Source organism: Cupressus sempervirens, chromosome 6, assembly GCF_028749045.1.
Source record: "Cupressus sempervirens isolate cs-2001-9-10 chromosome 6, ASM2874904v1, whole genome shotgun sequence".
NCBI classification, from domain to species: domain Eukaryota; kingdom Viridiplantae; phylum Streptophyta; class Pinopsida; order Cupressales; family Cupressaceae; genus Cupressus; species Cupressus sempervirens.
This window is the reverse complement of record NC_143123.1, coordinates 144935206-144955538: the sequence shown is the minus strand read 5'-3', so window position 1 is coordinate 144955538 and position 20333 is coordinate 144935206. Positions and strand designations below refer to the sequence as shown.

Here is a 20333-nt window from a genome sequence, read left to right as displayed (position 1 = left end):
CCCATAATTGAATTAATTTCCAACGCAAGATTGAATATGTGCTTCCCTTGTTCCAAACACAGACTTCTAAGCCACAAAAGCTTTTGTAGATGCAAAACCACAAATCACAGACCAAAATAGGTAACTTGCAGGCCCTATATGTTGGCGTGGAGCCTAGGAAATAAATCACAGCCCTCCTAAGAATTCACGCCAGGGCTAAACAATGAAAATGCAACCAATTTTATGTGCGACCAAGTGTAAATATGATCGTGCCAACAATATGAGATGGGAGCGAATCTTTATTGGTAAATGTTGAGATAAACTAAATTGGTAGATGTAATTCAAATTCAACAATCTTCAATATTGAATGTTGGTAATTCGAAGACCTACAATTCTTCCGATTCGCAGGTAGAAAATCAATCAACAACAATCTCCTTAGGAACAGTGATTATAGTAGAAGAAGTTGGCAAATTGCACACCTCAACACAATTTGCAATGATGATTCTTAAGTAATTCACAAAATTTCTCTAAACCTCATCCAAATAATCAAGAAAAGAAAACATATATTCAAGATGTTTTTCTCTCCAAATGAAGCCATATTTATAAAGCCTTTTGTGCAACCTAGCTTCACCATGAACTTTTCCCTTAAACATTGCTTTATAATATTATCTTGCCAAAAATAGGAACTAGCCAAAAGTGACTTACTAAATATAGTAGGTCTAAAAATAGAAAATCCACAACAAAGACCCCCAAACCAAATGTCAACTCACGAGGGTCTCAATGATGAGTTGACAAAACCTTGACTCCAAGAACCTACTAAATTGGGGACATTACAATGTCATCATTGTAGTAGCCACGATTCCTTTCATCTGAGTATTTAATTCAAAGATCTACATAATCTTGAGTATATGTCCCCTTCAATATCCAAATCTCTCCATTATAGCCTAGGCTACACTTGTATTTCTTGGAAAGTGGGCTCTCCTTCCTTGTGAGGTGCTTCAGTTATTTGTGGAAACATCATTATCAATGGTCAAGAATGTAAGCGTTGAATATCTGAATTTCCTATGTAGAAATTATCGCCATTTTCTTGGTAATCTCCATTAGTTTTACCTTCTATCAATTTCTACAATGTTTCCTCCATGGCTTGTTGTCATGTTACCTTTTGACTATGGATTTGTTAAGTTGCCTTAACAATGTCGTGATTGTAGCTTTAGGAACCTCTAATTCCTACATATTGTAGATTTTGTCCGTCGAACAATACCTCCTCCTCACATATTATTTGAAGTCATTCCATATCCATAACTTGACAAGCTGGTAGAATCACTGACTCCAATACCATTGTAATGTTCCACACTCATTCGACACACTCTTCCTCACACCACTCAATCAATCTAATTCACACAACCACTCCCTCAATCGTATAACACAAAATACCTCCCTGTCATGTACAACAACTTCTTCTATGGCTCCCAAGTATAATTGTCAGTTGTGTGTCACACATATGGTAGATACCATACAAAGACTAGCTCTAGTTCGTACAAGGAAAGGCCTTATTCATACGCTAGAAATATTATGCCTGTACACTAGGCACAATACGGCAATACGATCGATGTGGAAGCAAACCCATACGAAGTCATGTCAACCTTAGACAAGTTGTTACATCAATATGAATATGAAAATGGCTAATTCAGTAGATACGTGAATGCAAAGATTATTAGTATGCTAGAGTATAACCAGAATCAACCCACAACTACAGTGGACAAATAGATGTAGATATGCTTTAAATAATAGGTTCTAACAATAGGGAGAGTAGGGTGAGGAATTACTTCCACCGAAACTGCAAATACAAAATAGGAAGGATATTTCACCTTCGAAACTACAACTGCATTGAACTCCAATTAGAATTCGCAAAGACAGAGAAAACATAAGATTCACCATACCTACAACTATGTCAAACTTGGCCTAATAAATGGGCTCTGGGAAACTTCCCTAAGGATTGCAAACAGGCTGACATGGAAAAACATAACTAACTAATAAATAAAAGGGGCCTAAAGATATTATTATTAAGTTTTAGGGCCATATCATAAATAATTATAATTGGATAATTAAATTACATTGGGGACATTACATTATCAAATGATATTTTCTAACTATACAACTGCAAACATATGCTAAATTTAAAATCTATCCATTTAATTGTTTCCCACTTAATTACATAGCACTTCTGATAATTGCTTCCATTATTGGTGTGCGCAAGGCTTAAGTTTTCATACAATATGTACCAATTGAATAACAGATATGTATTAGATTAGACCAAAACAACTAAATAGGAATGACATCTAGAAATATATTTCCACAACAGATCTGTCGTCTCACAGAAAAGGGAGAAAAGAGTTGACTGCATTATAATACAACTAGTTTTAAAATGAATATGGAAGCATATTGAGAACGAAGATATTTGATTACAACCACAAGAAAAGGTGTACATGAATATCAAAATAGGTGGCACACCTTAACAATTTTATCAATTGTTTAGTATGCAGCACCTATTGGGCCAACTCCACTACCACATGCACAATGTTCTTTTCCATCTGGACCAACCAACTTTATAGATGCGGTGGAAAGACCCGATGTTCCACAAGTAACCTACATTCCAAAACCTCCATGACCATTGTAAGATTTGGCACTAACACATGCTTTTTAATGACCAACTATAACACCTTACTTGAACAAGGAGGAGAATTTATATATAAAAAATTCCTTCAAACAAAGAGTATCTACCTTTATATCAACAAGTGACCAAATAACCCTAGGTCGGAGACCTTCATCCAATGCCAACTCCTTTTGGTCTTTGTGAAAATGCAACTACAATAAATACAGTAATCAAATTTCATGAGATATTGTTATTCTTACACCTCTAGTAACTTCATGCTTAAAAACTAATACTGAAATTAAAATAAGAATCAGATATTAGATGTACTAATAACCAAATGAGAAAAGACAAAAGATAGATGATATTGACAAGAACATTTTAAACACATTGTTGAAAACTGAACTCTATCTAAAAGTACAAAAGAATTTTCAAACAAAGGTGATCTTTTGTAATTAAGGGAGTGTCAAAGTATACTCCAAATCGAAAACATGAAAATGAAGGTAAGTTACACCACTAGAATCATAATGACTAGATAGGCAACAATTTCGCAAATATATATTTATTTCTTCTGTTGAATATATCATAGCCTGTTAATCTTTATATTTCTAGAGTAAGAATTGTAAAAGATATAACCAAATCATATACAAGCATCAAATTTAATTCTAGCTTTTGTATGCAAGATAGAATATCCAATCATTTTTTTACCAAAGTTATTTGAAATTTTTAGCATATTGGAAAATCCATTTTGTTACCAATTCTTTTTGGATTATTTAACAATCAGAAAATCCATTATTTCGTCCAGTGCTACATAGTCTAATGATAAGAGGGGAGTTGTCACACCAATAGAGGGAATTAAAACTCAGAAGGTATACTCCCTTGCTATTGAAATTTGAGGTACACTTCAACTATTCTTCCACAATTTATAATTCTACAAAATAAAAATAACAAGGATTTGACAAACAAAAAGAGAAATAATTGGAAATGAAATGGAAGAACTATATCAATCAATATATTGATTGTTTAAAAATCTCTGACTTGACAAAACTAGATGGCCCCAAATTTGACTCGGACTCAATGATTGGACAAAAATATTTAGAACTCCTAAAAATAGAAAAGAAACACATTTACAAAATAATCTAAAAAACATACATAAAAACTCCGTTTAAATAACTGCCAAGTAATTTTTCATTCATTCATAGATCAAAAAAGAAGTTCAACACACAATGACAAATCATTGTGTCATATAATTATAAATTGCAAATCTATATTAATAGTTCACACATTTCTTCTATTGAACTAAATTTACCAATAATGATCTTATAAGCAAGCTATATTAGCAACCACAAAACTTTTGTGGTAGAAACAATAACCACTTCAAATAACTTCTGCTAAAAACCAATAAAGATCTAAGCATAACTCAGCTTTACTGAAGCGTTTTAATTTTATTTTACACGAGGAATGAAATTTCTTCCATGAAACTAAAGTTACCAATAATGACCTCATAAAAAAGCTATATTAGCAACCACAAAACTTTTTTTGTAGAGACAATAAAGATGTAAGCATAACTCAGCTTTACCGTGAGGCTTTTTATTTTACACTTGAGGAATGTTTTGTGTGAAGAGAACACAAACACATAAGAGACTATTTTGGAAGGGCTGCATAGATATTGATTTAAATATCTATCATAAAGATTTGAGATATATCAATCCTTTGAAGTTTAATTGGGAGTTTCTCAGGTCCTACAATCAAGTATAAATGTTTGTATATAATGAGAACAAAGACATGATGAATGCTATCATCTCATTGATATGTTTGTACAAAAGATAACTACTTACTTGATGAGTAACCCCATTGTCTGTCAAAGTATTAGCTCCAACGATGGCCTTATGTACTTGTACAAACATTTGAGTATGCTCCGATACCTGTTCTCAAGAATTATAATAAAGTTGAGAATGTAAATAAGAGTAAACCAACCAAAATTGCTAATATATAGAATTGCCAAAAAATGACAACCGTGTAAACAAATCCCAGGCCTACAATTTTACTTGCCATAACAACATGATTTGTATTGATTTCAGTATAAAGACCCCCTAATTTTTCCTTTCCATGACATTTTATTGCCATGACCACCTGCAAAATACCAGTCTATAAATATAAATATTTTTAAATAACGAGCAGTAGTATAACATCAATATAACAATAGTATCAAACATACAAACCATCACCTATTAATATAAATATCCAAATAAAAATGTCTCAAACATCAAAATATAACAAGCTATAGACACAGCCTATGAAACTAAGCCTCATTTTGGCTTGAAAAACACAAATACAAACATTGTGACATAGGTAAGAAGTAATGTGTTACATTTTGATCTTTTTTTTACCATCTTAGGGTTAAGAAGACAAGTACATGCCCTTGTTGGCCCCCTTGTTGCTGCTTTGGTAAAAATAACTTTTTTTAATACCGTGTTTTTCTCCTATTTTTTAAAGCCCAAAATCGTCCCAAGGATCAAAGGATAAGAAACCATCCCAAAGATGAATAGGGGACATTTTAGTGTCCTCTAGCTGTTTTGGGAATGACTAGTCATCCCCAAACGGTCGGGGATGGTTCCTCGCATTTTCGGTGAATTTTGGCAATATGGGGCAACTAGAAGATGTTTCCTTTGCAACTCCCTATCCCCGAAACAAGGAGGGGACAAAGACTAGGGTTTAGGGACAAGGGACATGTCTCCATATAACATAATTCAATAATAATTTGATTTATTTGACCTAACATTCAATAAAAGCTCAAAAGATCATTTTAAAATGTAACAAGTGGCAAGTACAAACTCAAGACTACATTGAGGTTTAAATACTCATTACCTAATAAAAATAATGATGTCTAACTAATGTTTTAGAAAGCAGATACAATATTGATTTTAACTTTAGCAATTTGAGAAATTGAAAATACAACTTGGATTGTAGAACTACTTTTAAAGCTGCAAGGATTACTGGCAATCGCAACTAGTGGAAAGGAAAAAGTTCAATGAACAAAATTGCCCTTGTTTATCTGTCTCAAGTGTAACTTTATTAAAGACGCTTACATTTTAGCTTAAATACTAGAAAATGTATGGTGTATTAAGGATATATGTATTTATATCCTATGCTCTTAACCTATTGATTGTATTGTGATATATGATAACTAACTATGGATCCACGTAATTCTTAATTCATGGAGTTCCTAAATATACTTTTGCTAAAATAACCTCATTAGAACTAGAGTGCTAATAGTACATAATAATGCTCATAGTATAGGAGGTAGTGAATATAGCTAATCATTGTATAGTGATTTTCAATTTTGTTCTTATTGAAGAATTTAGGAAGTTCCCCAACCTTGAGGTGGCCTATTATTATTGATAGCTTAAAGAAAATTTCCTCTTATACTCTCCTCTTGTATCAGTAAATTTATTACAAGTAAAAAAAGAGTATGATTTTGGGGTCCGAAAGGTGAGAAACAAATAACTCCTTTTCAATTTAGGAGGTCAAGTTGTATGGTAAATATCTCTCTCTATTTGATGATTTTATTTCTAAAATCTTAAGGGTGGATCAGGGGCACATTTAAGAAACTATAGTCTAGAATTGAGGCCGCTTGTAACATTTGGAAGGAGTTATTGCAAAATTAAGCTCTACACCAATGTCCTTCCAAGGCTACAAGAGAGGAAATTTCTTGGCGAATTTTTTACCAAAGTGAGATCAATACTCATATATGTTACCATAAAATTCTCAACATATTTTGATATGCTTTGGTAAGTTATCATGAAAATTACTTTTGACAACATAATAGTTGATACTTCAACAAGTGACTATGAAAGGAATCCTATTAAACTTAGAAAATCTCCTAACGAAAAAGATCAAATATGTAGGTGGGCTCACACTGCACAACCTGAGAAGAATATGTTTTATCTACGAGACATGATGATTTGGGATTATGATGCATTGGCTGTATGAGTGAACTTGTCAACATTTTCTTAAGACGCATTCTCAACATCTTCCCATCTGACTTCAATAGTAATGGACTTCATCAACAACCATAATGTTTGTCAACAACCACCAAGGATGATTTTGTCAACAAGGTGTGTGGAACAAGCCAATAGTAATATTGAATCAAATATCATTATTTTCAGCAATATAATCAATTGGGTAGACTCTTTCTTGGCTAGTGATAATTTCTTTGCCACCATGTGAGATAAATAATTAGGGATTTGTCTAACTTCTAGAGGTGGCAAATTTATGTTTAACCAATTTACTTGGGACATGATTATTCCCTTTATTTTCTATACAATTATTTCTATTCATCTTAAAGGCTAGTCATTTTCCTACCTTGGACTTTATTTTGTTATACTGGTTATTCTTGAGCATTTTGGTTGCAAATAGTTGTATCTTCTTAGCCCAATGGCAGTAATTGTGACAAGTCAAGGGGAAAAAAAGTTGCCATATTTTCTTCTGTAGGGCAGTAGATAATGAGGGAAGAGAAAGATTATTCAACCAAAGAGAAAACAAAACAATAGGAAAGAGAAGACCAAGTGGAGGAAGGATTCAAATGTCATGTCCACATTTTGAGAGGTTTTTAATAATAGTTAGATACATTACTAAATAATTAATGATAAAATCATATATTAATATTAACAAGGAAGTGATTTTTTCAAAAGACAATAATGATGAAAGGAAGTAACCTTTTTATAGAGTTATAATTATGAAGGGTTGTGACTTTTTGAATGGATTATGAATATGAAAGATAATATAATGAGCTTTCTTTGAAAGGAAGAGGAGGAAATAAAGAATCTAATATGATTCTAAGATATACTATATCTATGTGATAATATAATGAGCTTTCTTTGAAAGGAAGAGGAGGAAATAAAGAATCTAATATGATTCTAAGATATACTATATCTATGTGATCATATATTGATAACTATCTCAGGTGAACTTTGTGAGTGCGTAATGACCGTAATGTTTTCTTCTAGTCAAAAAGTTTAATATTCCTTTTTTTGCCCTTGAGTGGAAGTGTGTATCAACATATTTTTCTAGGTGAATCAAGACATATTTAGCATTATTAGCATCAGTGTGAACCAACTCAAAAAAACACCACACAAATTGCAAATAGAAAGTGCACGTAGATTAAGTTAGTTTCTGTTTACAATTAGCTTCTTATTTTAGTTTGAAGTGCACTTCTATAGCACATATGTTCTATTTCATGTCAAAATAAAATTTGTGGATTAAAATGGGAACAATAAGTACAATATTCTTTCTAGATGCAAACTATTATCAACTGAAAAATACAATATTCCTTCTAGATGCAAACTATTATCAACTGAAAAATGCAATATTCCTTCTAGATGCAAACCATTCTTGACTGAAAAATATCAGCTTGAACTTTACATTTTCAGACTTAAAAAATCAAAGTTTTCACTATCCAATAATCTTAGCATAGCCTCTTTCAAAAGAATGTTATATTTCTCTTACCCAAATCTCTAGTCCATAATCAAAATCTTTGCAATACAAAACTCTACATTTTGGTTTTCCAATGTTACTTATGGACCTATACTTATGAGCTTTGCATTTTGGATGGATTTGAATCTTGACATTCCATGGTGATAGAAGTTTAATATGAACTCATCTCATTGTAAAAAAATTCAAACAAAACAGGAAAGAACTATGAGTTTTTTCTAGCCATCATAAATTAAACTTTCCTATGAGTTTTTTCTAGCCATCATAAATTAAACTTTCAGCACAATAACTTTCCCATGATCATGGTCAAGCTACTCTTTGTTCTTGGAATAATCAAATGCATTTGTAACTTTGTCCACATAATACATCCTTGTACTTGTTGATGTGCATTTTATGACCTACCAGTAGTAGAATAAAATATTGAGATATCCTATCCTTTATTGATCAAAATCATGTGTATATTAATTGACATTGCGAAAAATCAAACAATTCACTCCAAAGTTCCTTTTATATCAGTTATTGACTGTGGATAAGCTCAATGGTTAATGTGATATGTTAGTATCACGAGGGGCCTTATGTTATATTCTTGAAGTCAATTTAGAACAACAATGGCTATGGGAGCTTTCAAATGATATAGCAAAAAGAGTAATTTTTTGGATTTTTCACAAATGTGCAAAAATACTTGAAAGATGAAAACTTTACAATGAAACCTACCAGAGTTTGCTTCACCAAATTCAACAACTACACAAAAGTGATGAAATCTTCAAGGGTTGTGCAAATAGTTTTCATATCCCAATGAACACCATCAAAATGAACAATGTGCACCAAGATAGAAGCAAAGCACCCACATAATAGGTCGATTCCAACCTTACATTATGTTTAGGAATCACCTGAACAAAATGATTCCACCATAACACTATTGTCAATCGCATTTATCTAAGGACTTGAAAATGAACCTACTCTAAGTGAAGGAACAAAGAGAACATGCAAGCACCAAGATACATCAAGAAATCCTCTAACTTCAATAACAACTTTAATATCTTAGTAGCCCTTAAGAAACAATCTCCAAATTCCATCCTCTATAAATGAGAAATGAGGCCTTTATATAGGTCTCAAATTACAATGAGTGGTCCCGATTGAAACAAAACTAATAACATATATTTTGTCACTGCAACCCTAATTAGAGTTATGGAAAAGAAAAATAATCTGCAACTAATAATAGGGGTCCATGTGGACCAATTAGAAAGAATCCACTCTAAGTGGGGTAATAAATGCCCGCTATGTTAGCCCATTCAACAAGAGAATGGGGTGAAAAAATTCCCACTGTGCATTAAATGCTCCTTCACCAAGAATAGCCTATGCTTGATTTTGTTCCTTGAGTGCTTGGAATTTGGATAGCATTGTCTCCATCTCATCTATGCGACACTTGGCACAGATTCTCACTTGTTTGAGTTTTGGGTTATATGCATGACATTCGAAAATATGGAAAAGTTTAAAAAGTCATCCCTCACAAAGGAATTTAATCAAAAGAACCCTCCAACTTGCTTCTTAGATTACTTACACTTATATCATTCTTTCTCATCCTCCCTGTCAATAAGGCTACAATTGTATTGGAGAGTCCTTTCAAAATATTTCTGACCACTTTTCTTAGTTGAGTAGGTTCTTTGTTGAAATTTTCAAACATCTCCTTTTCCATGATTACTACACTATACCAACAAGAAAAATCATACGCTTCTCCTTCTCTTATCACTCTACCATCAGCCAACATCTTTTCGGGAGTTTCCATTAAGGCATGCAAGCCTGAGATAACTCCATCTTGATAAATATGCTCAATTTCCCATGACTCGTCTATGAATTGCATCCTAGAAATAGTTAATGCTTTTTCATATATTTGAACCAAGTCCTCAATAAATGCATTTGCCTCTTTCAGGATGTCCTCCATCCAAGCCTCTGCACTTTTGGGAAATTTGTCTCATTCTCTCAATACCTTCCATTGACTTTGCTGGAAGAGTTGTAGAAGGAGCAAACACCTAGATTTATTCCCTTATTGGATGAGATAATGATGCAGGAGCATCTTAAATAAAGGGGAGACATGTTGAATGTAAAATTAAAAATTAAAAATTAAAAATTAAAAAAAATTGTGGAGGAGAGAGAAAGTGACGAAAATAGGAAGAAAAATAATTTAAAATGGAAAACAGGAAAAAAGGGAAAAAGTGATTTCTATTTTCGAGGTGAATAGGTGGCATAAAATTAAAAAAATGAGAAATTAGTTGTCATTCCAGTAATCAAGGTGTGTAGGTGGCATCTTAGAAGCTTGTGGAAAGTTTCTTAAATCGTGCATTTAATATTTGTTGTGATCCATAAAGGAAATGTAATTTTCTAATTGGGTCACATGGTGGTGCTTAATTGTAATTCTAGAAGGTTATGGAAGTTGTAGAAGGTTGTGGAGGAATTCTAGAAGGTTGTGGATAAGTCATGCATGGGGTGGTAAGTGCCTATTTAAGCAAGGCATATGAGCATTTCTAATTAAGTTTGAGAAGTAGAAGCTAGAAGGCGTGAAGACTTCAAGGTGTGAAAACTCTAAAGGTGTAGCTCTTCAAGTAGAAGTTATTGGTGAAGCTCTTGGTGTGAAGACTCTTGTTTAGGATTTCTTTTATGTTGAAGAAGTCATATCATCTTGTGGGTGTTGTAAGGATTTTTCAAGTATAATAAAATTATTTGTGAAGCATTTTTTTTTCTCTTGGTCTCCATATTGTTGCACTCTTGATTACGAGTGGGTAAGGGTGGTGTGGCCCTCTATCAAGTGGTATCAGAGCAGGAGTTCCTGAGTGTGTGGACAGATCGCCAAACGTGAGGTAGTTTACACCAGGATTTGCAAAGAAGGTTGATCTTGTGGCTGATTGATCTTTTAGAGTGGTGGATTTGTTTAGGGTTTGCTAAATTTTTGGAAGATGCCTCCAAGAAGATTGGACCCCAAGGAAAATGATGACCTTAGTGAAGCGATGGAAGAAAGAATCTTAGAGAAGATAAGAGCAGAGGTCAAATCAGAGATTGCATTGATGAAGAGTGACATGATTGCTGAAATTGTGAGTGCTTTGGGTGGTGTACCTAGGCATGTGGGTACTGAAGACAGATATGATGAAGTTGCCGAAGACTTTGAAGCTGCTAGTGAGGATAGAAGTGATCATGAGGAGAGACCTATTGGAATTAGGGCTAGTCAGTTTGCTCGACTTGGATCTCAGTTGAAGCTGAAGCATAAGATGGAGGTTTCTAATTTTTCAGGTACTTTGAATCCTGAAGACCTGATTGATTGGATTGGTGAATTAGAGGACTACTTTGAGCTTGAGGGTATTGAAGATCCATTGAGAGTAAGGTTGGCACAAACTAAGTTGAAGGGACATGCTGCTCTTTGGTGGAAGGAACTGCAAAAAGACAGAGAAGAGGAAGGTGAAATGAAAATCACTAGATGGAAATTGATGGTGACTAAGTTAAAGGCAAAGTTCATTCCAGCTGATTATGAACTTGAATTGTTTAAGAGGTTGCAGAATCTGAAACAGAAGGATATGACTATGAAGGATTACACTGAGGAGTTCTACAAGTTGACTATTCGGTCTGGGCATAGAGAATTGTCAAAGGAGAAGGTAGCACGGTATATTAATGGTTTGAGATTCAATATTCAGGATGAGGTTGGTATGCTAAATATTTCCACAGTGGAGGATGCTTATCAGTATGCTTTGAGAGCAGAGGAAAAGCTAAAGAGGAAAAATCAAGGTAGTTCTCGAGGAAAAGAGAAGCAGGATAGTTCGGTACAAGCTAAACCAAAAGCAGAAGGTGAACCAAAACCTATGGAACAAAGAAGAAGGACAAGTGGAGGTGTATTCAGAGGTAATTGTTTCAAGTGTGGTCAAGAAGGGCATAGATCTTTTGAATGTTCTATTGGTAGGACAGCTACTATTGTGAATGAGGTTGAAGTCCAGGAAAATCAGCCTGAGGAAGGAGAAAGTTTGTTGGCTCGACGAGTACTAATGGGTAAGAAGACATTGGATTCTTGTCAGAGGACTAGTTTGTTCAAAACTTGTTGTAAGTCTGGTGGGAAAGTTTGCAAGGTGATTATAGATAGTGGTAGTACTGATAACCTTGTTGCTGAGGAGATGGTTCAAAAACTTGGTTTGAAGAGATTGAGACATCCTTGTCCTTATAGGATTGGCTAGTTGCTAGGTGAGCATGCTTTAGAAGTGAGGGAGCAATGCCTTGTTGATTTTTAGATTGGGCAATATAAGGATCAAGTATTGTGTGATATTGTGGATATGAACAGTTGTCATGTGTTACTTAGTAGACCTTGGCAGTATGATTGCAGGGCTATGCATGATTGTGTTAGGAATGTGTTTACTATTGAGAAAGGTGGTAGGAAGTTTTCCTTGATTCCTTTGCAGAATGAAGTGCTTGGTAGGAGAAACCTGAGTGTTGGCAGTCGAGTTGAGTTGGCAAATTTTGAGAAGATTGAAAATCAGCATGGGAAGCAGACCTATGGAACACTTGCAGTGGATGTAAAGGAGAAGAAGAAAAACAAGGGAAAGAGTGTGCGAGTTGAAGATTTGGAGGACATATATGTGAAGAACCAGTTTGGGATTTATGTGTTGAATCCCGAAAGATGTTCTTCCAGCTATTAGAACATCTTTTCGGACCTGGGGAGTTTGATGCAGGAGCATCTTAAATAAAGGGGAGAGACATGTTGAATGTAAAATTTAAAATTTAAAATTTAAATTTTAAAAAAAAAAAAAATTGCGGAGGAGAGAGAAAGTGACGAAAATAGGAAGAAAAATAATTAAAAATGGAAAACAGGAAAAAAAGGGAAAAAGTGATTTCTATTTTTGAGGTGCATAGGTGGCATAAAATTAAAAAAATGAGAAATTAGTTGTCATTCCATTAATCAAGGTGTGTAGGTGGCATCTTAGAAGCTTGTGGAAAGTTTCTTAAATCGTGCATTTAATATTTGTTGTGATCCATAAAGGAAATGTAATTTTCTAATTGGGCCACATGGTGGTGCTTAGTTGTAATTCTAGAAGGTTATGGAAGTTGTAGAAGGTTGTGGAGGAATTCTAGAAGGTTGTGGATAAGTCATGCATGGGGTGATAAGTGCCTATTTAAGCAAGGCATATGAGCATTTCTAATTAAGTTTGAGAAGTAGAAGCTAGAAGGCGTGAAGACTTCAAGGTGTGAAAACTCTAAAGGTGTAGCTCTTCAAGTAGAAGTTATTGGTGAAGCTCTTGGTGTGAAGACTCTTGTTTAGGATTTCTTTTATGTTGAAGAAGTCATATCATCTTGTGGGTGTTGTAAGGATTTTTCAAGTATAATAAAATTATTTTTGAAGCATTTTTTTTCTTTTGGTCTCCATATTGTTGCACTCTTGATTGCGAGTGGGTAAGGGTGGTGTGGCCCTCTATCAGATAAGTTTTTTTAGATATTCACGTAAAGCCTTGTCTCACTTTTCACCTTTTTGGTATTTTACTTCTAACTTCCTCATCTTCTCCTTCATTGCTAGGACTGAGTCATCAAACATTTGATTGCTTGCTCCTTAGAGGAATTTCCTAGATCCAATTCTATCACATTGTACTCGTCTTGGGAAATTTAGTCCCTAGTTTTGTCTACTATAGGTATTGCAATATGTAGTGTCCTAGATCTACATAAACCCCTAATGAACTTTGAAAACTTTTTTGCCTTCCCCTTCCCTTCTTTCTTGTTGACTTGGTCCAAGGATTATATAATTCCAATGTAGGATCAATTTCCTTTTCACGACTCCTCTACAACCTTCGCTTGAACTATTCTAGAATGGCAGTGCACGTTAATCGTGGACTGGCAATTATTCCTATCCCTGTACCATTCTTCCATTAATTTTTCCCTCGACAATGGGACTTGTCGTGAGGTTTTCACACCATCCCCACATTGCAAATGGGGACCCCTCTTTTTTTCTCTTAGCTAGTTTTAGTTGGTCGGAATTTTCAAGTCTCCAAGTTGAAGTGAGTGTAGGCAACTTGGGCCTGCTGGGTGAGAGACGGGGCAAGCTAATCAAGGATATGGAGTTAAAACCAAGTGATTTGTGATGAAATGAGGTAGAATCATAAGAAAATGTTCTAGTTTCAATTCCACCTTAGAAGTTAGGAAAGGTTACGAGAAGCCATATTGTTGAAGGCATGCTAAATCCTAAAATTTGGCTAAGTTTGGAATTTTTTGGATCCCAAAATCTAGAATCTTTATTATAGCTCTAAGGAAGTTGAACCCTATCTCAAAGATCCTTACAGTATATATATAAAATATAACTTAAAGTATGTAACTTAAATTTTATATTGTATATAAATCTTCTTTCCCTCTAAGCCAAAGAAATTGACTTGCAAAATTCGGGGATTAACTTGCAAATGAAAAGTCCTAGCACTAGATAGGAATCCAACCATATCTTATGATTCATAATCCTATCAAGCTCCAAAATTCCACCCCTTTTCAAAATTGAGTTTAAAGTGCAAAATTGTTAAAAAAGTGAAGGAAATGCAAAATGTTGTATTTGAGGTGAAGTTGTGAACCAAAGTAGGAACCCTCAGGAGGTGGTAGAATTTGCTTATCTCCTAGGATTCCCAATCCTAGAGAAGTCCTAATTTCTGCCCCCCTAAAACATGAGCAAGTACAATTCAAACCTCAATTCTAGTTAATTGAGATCAACCAAAGATGAAGTAATGAAATTTGAAGGTTAAGTTTGGTAAGAAAGATGAAACAAGAAGAAAGAATCCTTTGGAGGTGGTAGATTTCATCACACTCTTAGGATTTCAAATCATCTCGCCTCTTGACTTTTCCTAGTTTTGGTGATGATGGAAACTCAATCAAGCCTTCAAAATGATGTGAGTAAGAAGAAAACAAAGAATAATAATATGGAAAGGAGGATGTGTTGACGAATTTTGACTTCAATTTTGGAGGAATCATAAGTTAAATCCTTGAAGAATAAGGGATTTTGCCACTGGTCAAGGATCTGAAATCCTCTAATGTACCCAATCTTCGCTCAGCTAAGGATCCAAAATCCTCACATCACTCTAAATTCTGCATTGGGTTAATTGGCTTCTCTTTGGTTTATAAGTTGCACAATGAGAAAATGAAGTGAAATGAAATGATAAATGTGGACAAAAAGATAAGAATCAAAACCAAGTTGGAAAGCATGAACATGAAACAAAGAAATATCCTTGGAGACATGAGATTTCTTCCTTCAAGTAGGGGCAATCCAATAGCTTGATTTGAACAAATACAAACCAAACTCAATGAAGGCATGAACAAAGCATGAGTAAGAGTTTGGGACAAAGCCAAAAATCATCTGGAGATGGCGGACTCCACTATCATCCAAGGATTCCAAATCCTTTAACACCTCCAAATTCTGCCTTGTCCTCATGAAGATGGAGACATGAATTAACCTCTCCAATTTGCACAACAAAGAAGTGATTAAGATTCAAAAGGCTAGGAAATGACAACATGATTCGAAGGTGGAGGATTAAGATCAATTTGACTGAGATCAATAAGGGATGAAATTGAGTTTGACAAATCGTAAAGAGAATCCTTGAGGGATGGTGGATTCCACCGCCTCCAAGGATCCAAATCCTAGCCTCTTGCTGAATTCCACCTTGCATTGTTGGTTTCAAAAAAGACTTGTCTTGGAGTTCAAATGAAAATAAAAGGAAAATGATAAAATGTTGGCAAGTAGATGGAAAAAAAACTAGACCAAAGGAATTGGACAAGATTGAATGAAAGTTTTAAAAAACTAAAAGCCCAAAGCAAATTCCTTTAAGGATAGAGGATTTTGCCACCCTATGAGGACTCTCAATCCTCCATCAAACCTAAATTCTACCTAGAACTAAAGAGGATCAATGGAGAATGATAAAAGGGTGTGATTTGATAATTGACGATTAGAACATGCATCTACTGCCCCTTTATCATGTCAGCTTGCATAAGAAGCAAGAAAAGGATTTATTGAAATGCTTTTTTGGGAGCTTAAAAGAGACCAGGTTGGCCCCTTGTAGAGACATAACTTTTCAAATTGCCAACTACCTATATAAGAAGCGAATGAAAGATCATTTTAAGATCACATGAGAAGCAGATTTATCTTGGCAAAGGCAGCAATTTTCTCCTAGGGCAGTGAAATATCTTTCTAAGACAATGGTTGCCTCTTAATTGGCAGCAAGCTGTCATTTCAAAATGGCCAATTTCATTCTTGGTGGTTCAAGAGACAATTCTGGATATTTAAGACATATTTTCTTCAAAAATCAAAGATAAAGAGGATACAGAAGAGTGAAATCTGGGTATGCTATTCATTAAAAAACTTAACTTATTTTCTAGATTTTAAGTGAATCCTCCTCAAGTTGCAAAATTACGATTATTTCACCAATAAAATCAGAACTAGGGATTTGCAAGACGAAAGAGAAGTTAAATATTAAACTAGAGAGGATCCGCAATCAAATGCCTTTTATTTCCTTGGTTTGATGTTGATGCAGTTTCATTTCATGAAAATTTTAACATTTCCTTGATTTCATCATTTCATGAGCTTAATGCATTTTTTTCTCTTGGTTTTGCAGGGTAAACTTCAAAAAGGGAGAAGCTGGGGGAGCAAGGAGATGATGGCGAAACCAAATTGAAGACTTCAAACAAAAGAATTCTCGAGGATCAAAAAGATGAAGTTGATATTCAAAGTACAAATTCAAGGCAACATCTACAATGTCTCCAATATTATTAAGTAATTTAATTTAATAATTATGTGTGCATTAATTATGTGTGCATGGCCCCAAAAATTAATATTATCTCTCAAGTCTTTTTTTATTTTATTTTCGATAATGTTTTGGTTGTTTTGGCATGTTTGTAGTCCTTCAGGAAATTTCCCAAAGCCATATATAAGGTTGGGTTAGTTATTGTTGTAGGCATGTGAATTTGGTATTTCCTTGTTCATGCAAATTGCAGTTGGAATTCAATTGTCTTCCATTTTGAGGTGAAAGATCCTCCTTACATGGCATCCATAGTTTCGGTGGGAGTAACTCCTCACCCTACTGTTCTCTTCTCTTGATCTGAGATTGTTGTATTGAAGATCTATTTGATATAATTTGAAGTGCTATCATTATTTCTCTTGCATTTGCATTTGTGTGTAATACCGTATATCATAGTTGTTTATCTAGGGTGATATGATTTCCGAGTATGGAAGCCAAGTCAACGGTACTGTATGAAGCAGCAACCTACCATACAAAGTGTAGAGGGGCAAAAGAGGTTAGAAGGTGACCATACGGTTACCACCATTCATAAGCAACCATTATAATTAATATCATTAAAGTTAAACTTGTTTAAAATAAATCATTAAATCCTTGATACTTGTCAATTCAACTCATCGAAATAATCCATCTATTTTCCAAATATAGATATGATGCAAACTGATCATCCCAATGACATTATATAAATAGTAAGTTTATATCAAAATGTCTTGAATGATCTCTGGAAGGCACACCACAAATAAAATAGGATGTTGAGTTGAATAATACTGAATTAAGCACCAAAATTTGGGGACATTACAAGTATTTTTGGTGTTTATGTGTTTTAGAGGTCATGTTTAGGGTTGACAATGCCCAATCAAGTCAAACGGAAAAAAAAGAAAAAAACTAAAAAGCAAAAGCAAAAGCAATGTAAAATCCAGCCATTGCTTGTTTGGGTTCTCCCAAGTTCTTCTTAAGTTTGCTCCAACAAACAAACTGATGCCAAATTTATGCACCCTGTAGAGACTTGTAGGAAAACCAAACCTATATTGAGAGCTATTGTAAACTGAACCAAGATCTAACCTAGCCCCTAGTGAATCCAAAAAACATAAATTAAAAGTGATGCCCTCTAACTATCTATCTCTAGCTAGATATATTATTTATGCTTAGTATTTTATTGTAGGATTATAGACCTTGAACTAATGAAATCTGGTTATGGAATTATTTTTCTTCCTTTTTATTGTCAATTGTCTTTCTCAAATTTGGAACATAATTTTAATATTTTTGAGCATCACTTTTCTAATATGTGGAAAAAAAAAGGATTTCGAGAGAAGATAAAAATCAAATGAATGTTCACGAAATTTATGCAATGGTTAGGGTGGAATACCCACAATTAAGCAACCTAGCTTATGTGCCGAAAGGTGTTCTCCTAGATACATGCAAGCAGGCATTACATAAAAACTAAATGAAAATAGTGTTCATCATAGTGTTGTCATTGATGTCAAGAAGATTGTTGGTGTCAAGGTGATTGAGTAATGTCAGAGCAAATGTGAACAAGAAAGGACAAAGTCTAGTAATGATTGGATAGATCTCTTTCTTAATGTTAATGTTATCATTATGTACTGGTGTCAATGATTCCTATCTGTCTTGTACATCTACAACAGTGTGGAAGCGTTCATGTCAAGTTTTTAGGGTTTGTTGCATTATTGACTATTTATGCATCTAGTCATTTGTTTGATGTTTGTGAGATCGTATTCTACCACAGAGAACTATTGTAGCTTGTGGCTTGGAAGATAAGTAAGGCTATACACAGACAAATATTTGAGTTTCACAGGTGTCTCTTATGCATTCAAAAAGTTAGAGATTACAGTGTTCACGATGCTAGTTTATGTAAAGTTTCTACAAATTTATGTAATCAGACTTTGATAGTAACTTCTATATTGTTTTTTGTTCTTGATCTTCCTTCTATCTGACTTTAAAACAGATGTCAATATTAATTGTTATTCTGAAATGTATTTGTCTCAGCAAGTATTCAACTATAGGCAGAATTGCTTAAAGTAGCAGACTTATTCTTCTTGTGTGTCCTTTAACTACAACCACACCTTGTATAAATATCTTAACTAAAGGCATGTCCCTTGAAGGGACATGACCCTATCTAGGTCGGCCCAATCACTACATTCTCATAATCGGTGCCTAAGGAGATATTGTTTTAGCAAACAAGTATAACTAAAATTAGTTAAGGTAAATGCTAACACACAATCATCTAGGAAATCGCCAATCATGCCTAGTCAAGGAGCAATGTATTTGTAAGTCATCATAAGGTATTATATGAAAGAAAAGGTTTGTGAGATCTACACAGTCAGATCTGTATGATGATCAAAGTTATAGTTTTAATACTCCCTCTTAATTTGATAATCGTGCTAAGAGATAACATATCTAGCATCATCAATTTCGATGAATAAGCATAGAATGATACTCTATATCTATCTGAATCTTCTTAGCTTGTGGTATCATTGAACACATGATACTATGTCATATTACTATACCTATGATATGACTTATCACTAATACTAATGATAACAATATTGCATGGAATGCAACATGCAGGATAAAATTCGAAAAATGATTAAATTCTTCATTTATCCAGGTTGTGACTCATAGGTACTGGCAATCTTATATCACAACATGATCTTGAGTTAAGATGTACTAGAACACAGAATAAAGTCTGAAGAATAAATTCTTCCTCTATCCAAGTTGTGACTCATAGGCATAGAAATGTCTATGTCAAAAATGATCTTGAACTCATCTAGATCTGACAGTAGTTCTCTACTGTTCAGCACACTATCTAAGAGATCGTCATCTCTCATAATGTCTTTTATACAAGTGTTCATTATCTTAGAGATCATCACCTCTTAAATAATGAACACAAGTGGTGGAGCCCATAACAGTCAATAGCCTGACAATAAAATTATTTTATTAATAATTTAAAGAATACAAAGTTTTTCATAATTCAACCATACCAAGTCTTTTCCTGAAGTGATGTATCTTCACTCAAGAGAGAGGTTTGGTAAGAATGTTTGTTGTCTGATCTGCAATACAAATGTATTCTAATTTTATAGTATTCTTGTCTACCATATCTCTAACATAATGGTAAGGAATTTTAATATGCTTGGACCTATCATGAAAAATTGGATTCACAGAAAGCTTGATGGTATTCTAATTATCACAATGAATAATCATAGGATTCATGGCTAGACCAAATAGCCCCACAAGTAACTTTCTAAACCAAACTGCTTCCCAAGAGGCCATTACTGTAGCAATGTATTTGGCTTCTATGGAACTTTGTGCTACTGAAGATTGCTTTCTGCATATCCATGATATCATCACTGAGCCTAAACTGAAATAGCATCCTGAAGTTCTTTTTCTATCAGTAACACTTCCAACCCAAT

General features: G+C 34.1%; 1 pseudogene; it reads right to left on the bottom strand.

Annotated features, from left to right (window-relative positions):
• LOC149551640 (2-isopropylmalate synthase B-like) overlaps positions 1–20333 on the bottom strand; it is a 97240-nt pseudogene that overhangs the window by 26144 nt on the left and 50763 nt on the right.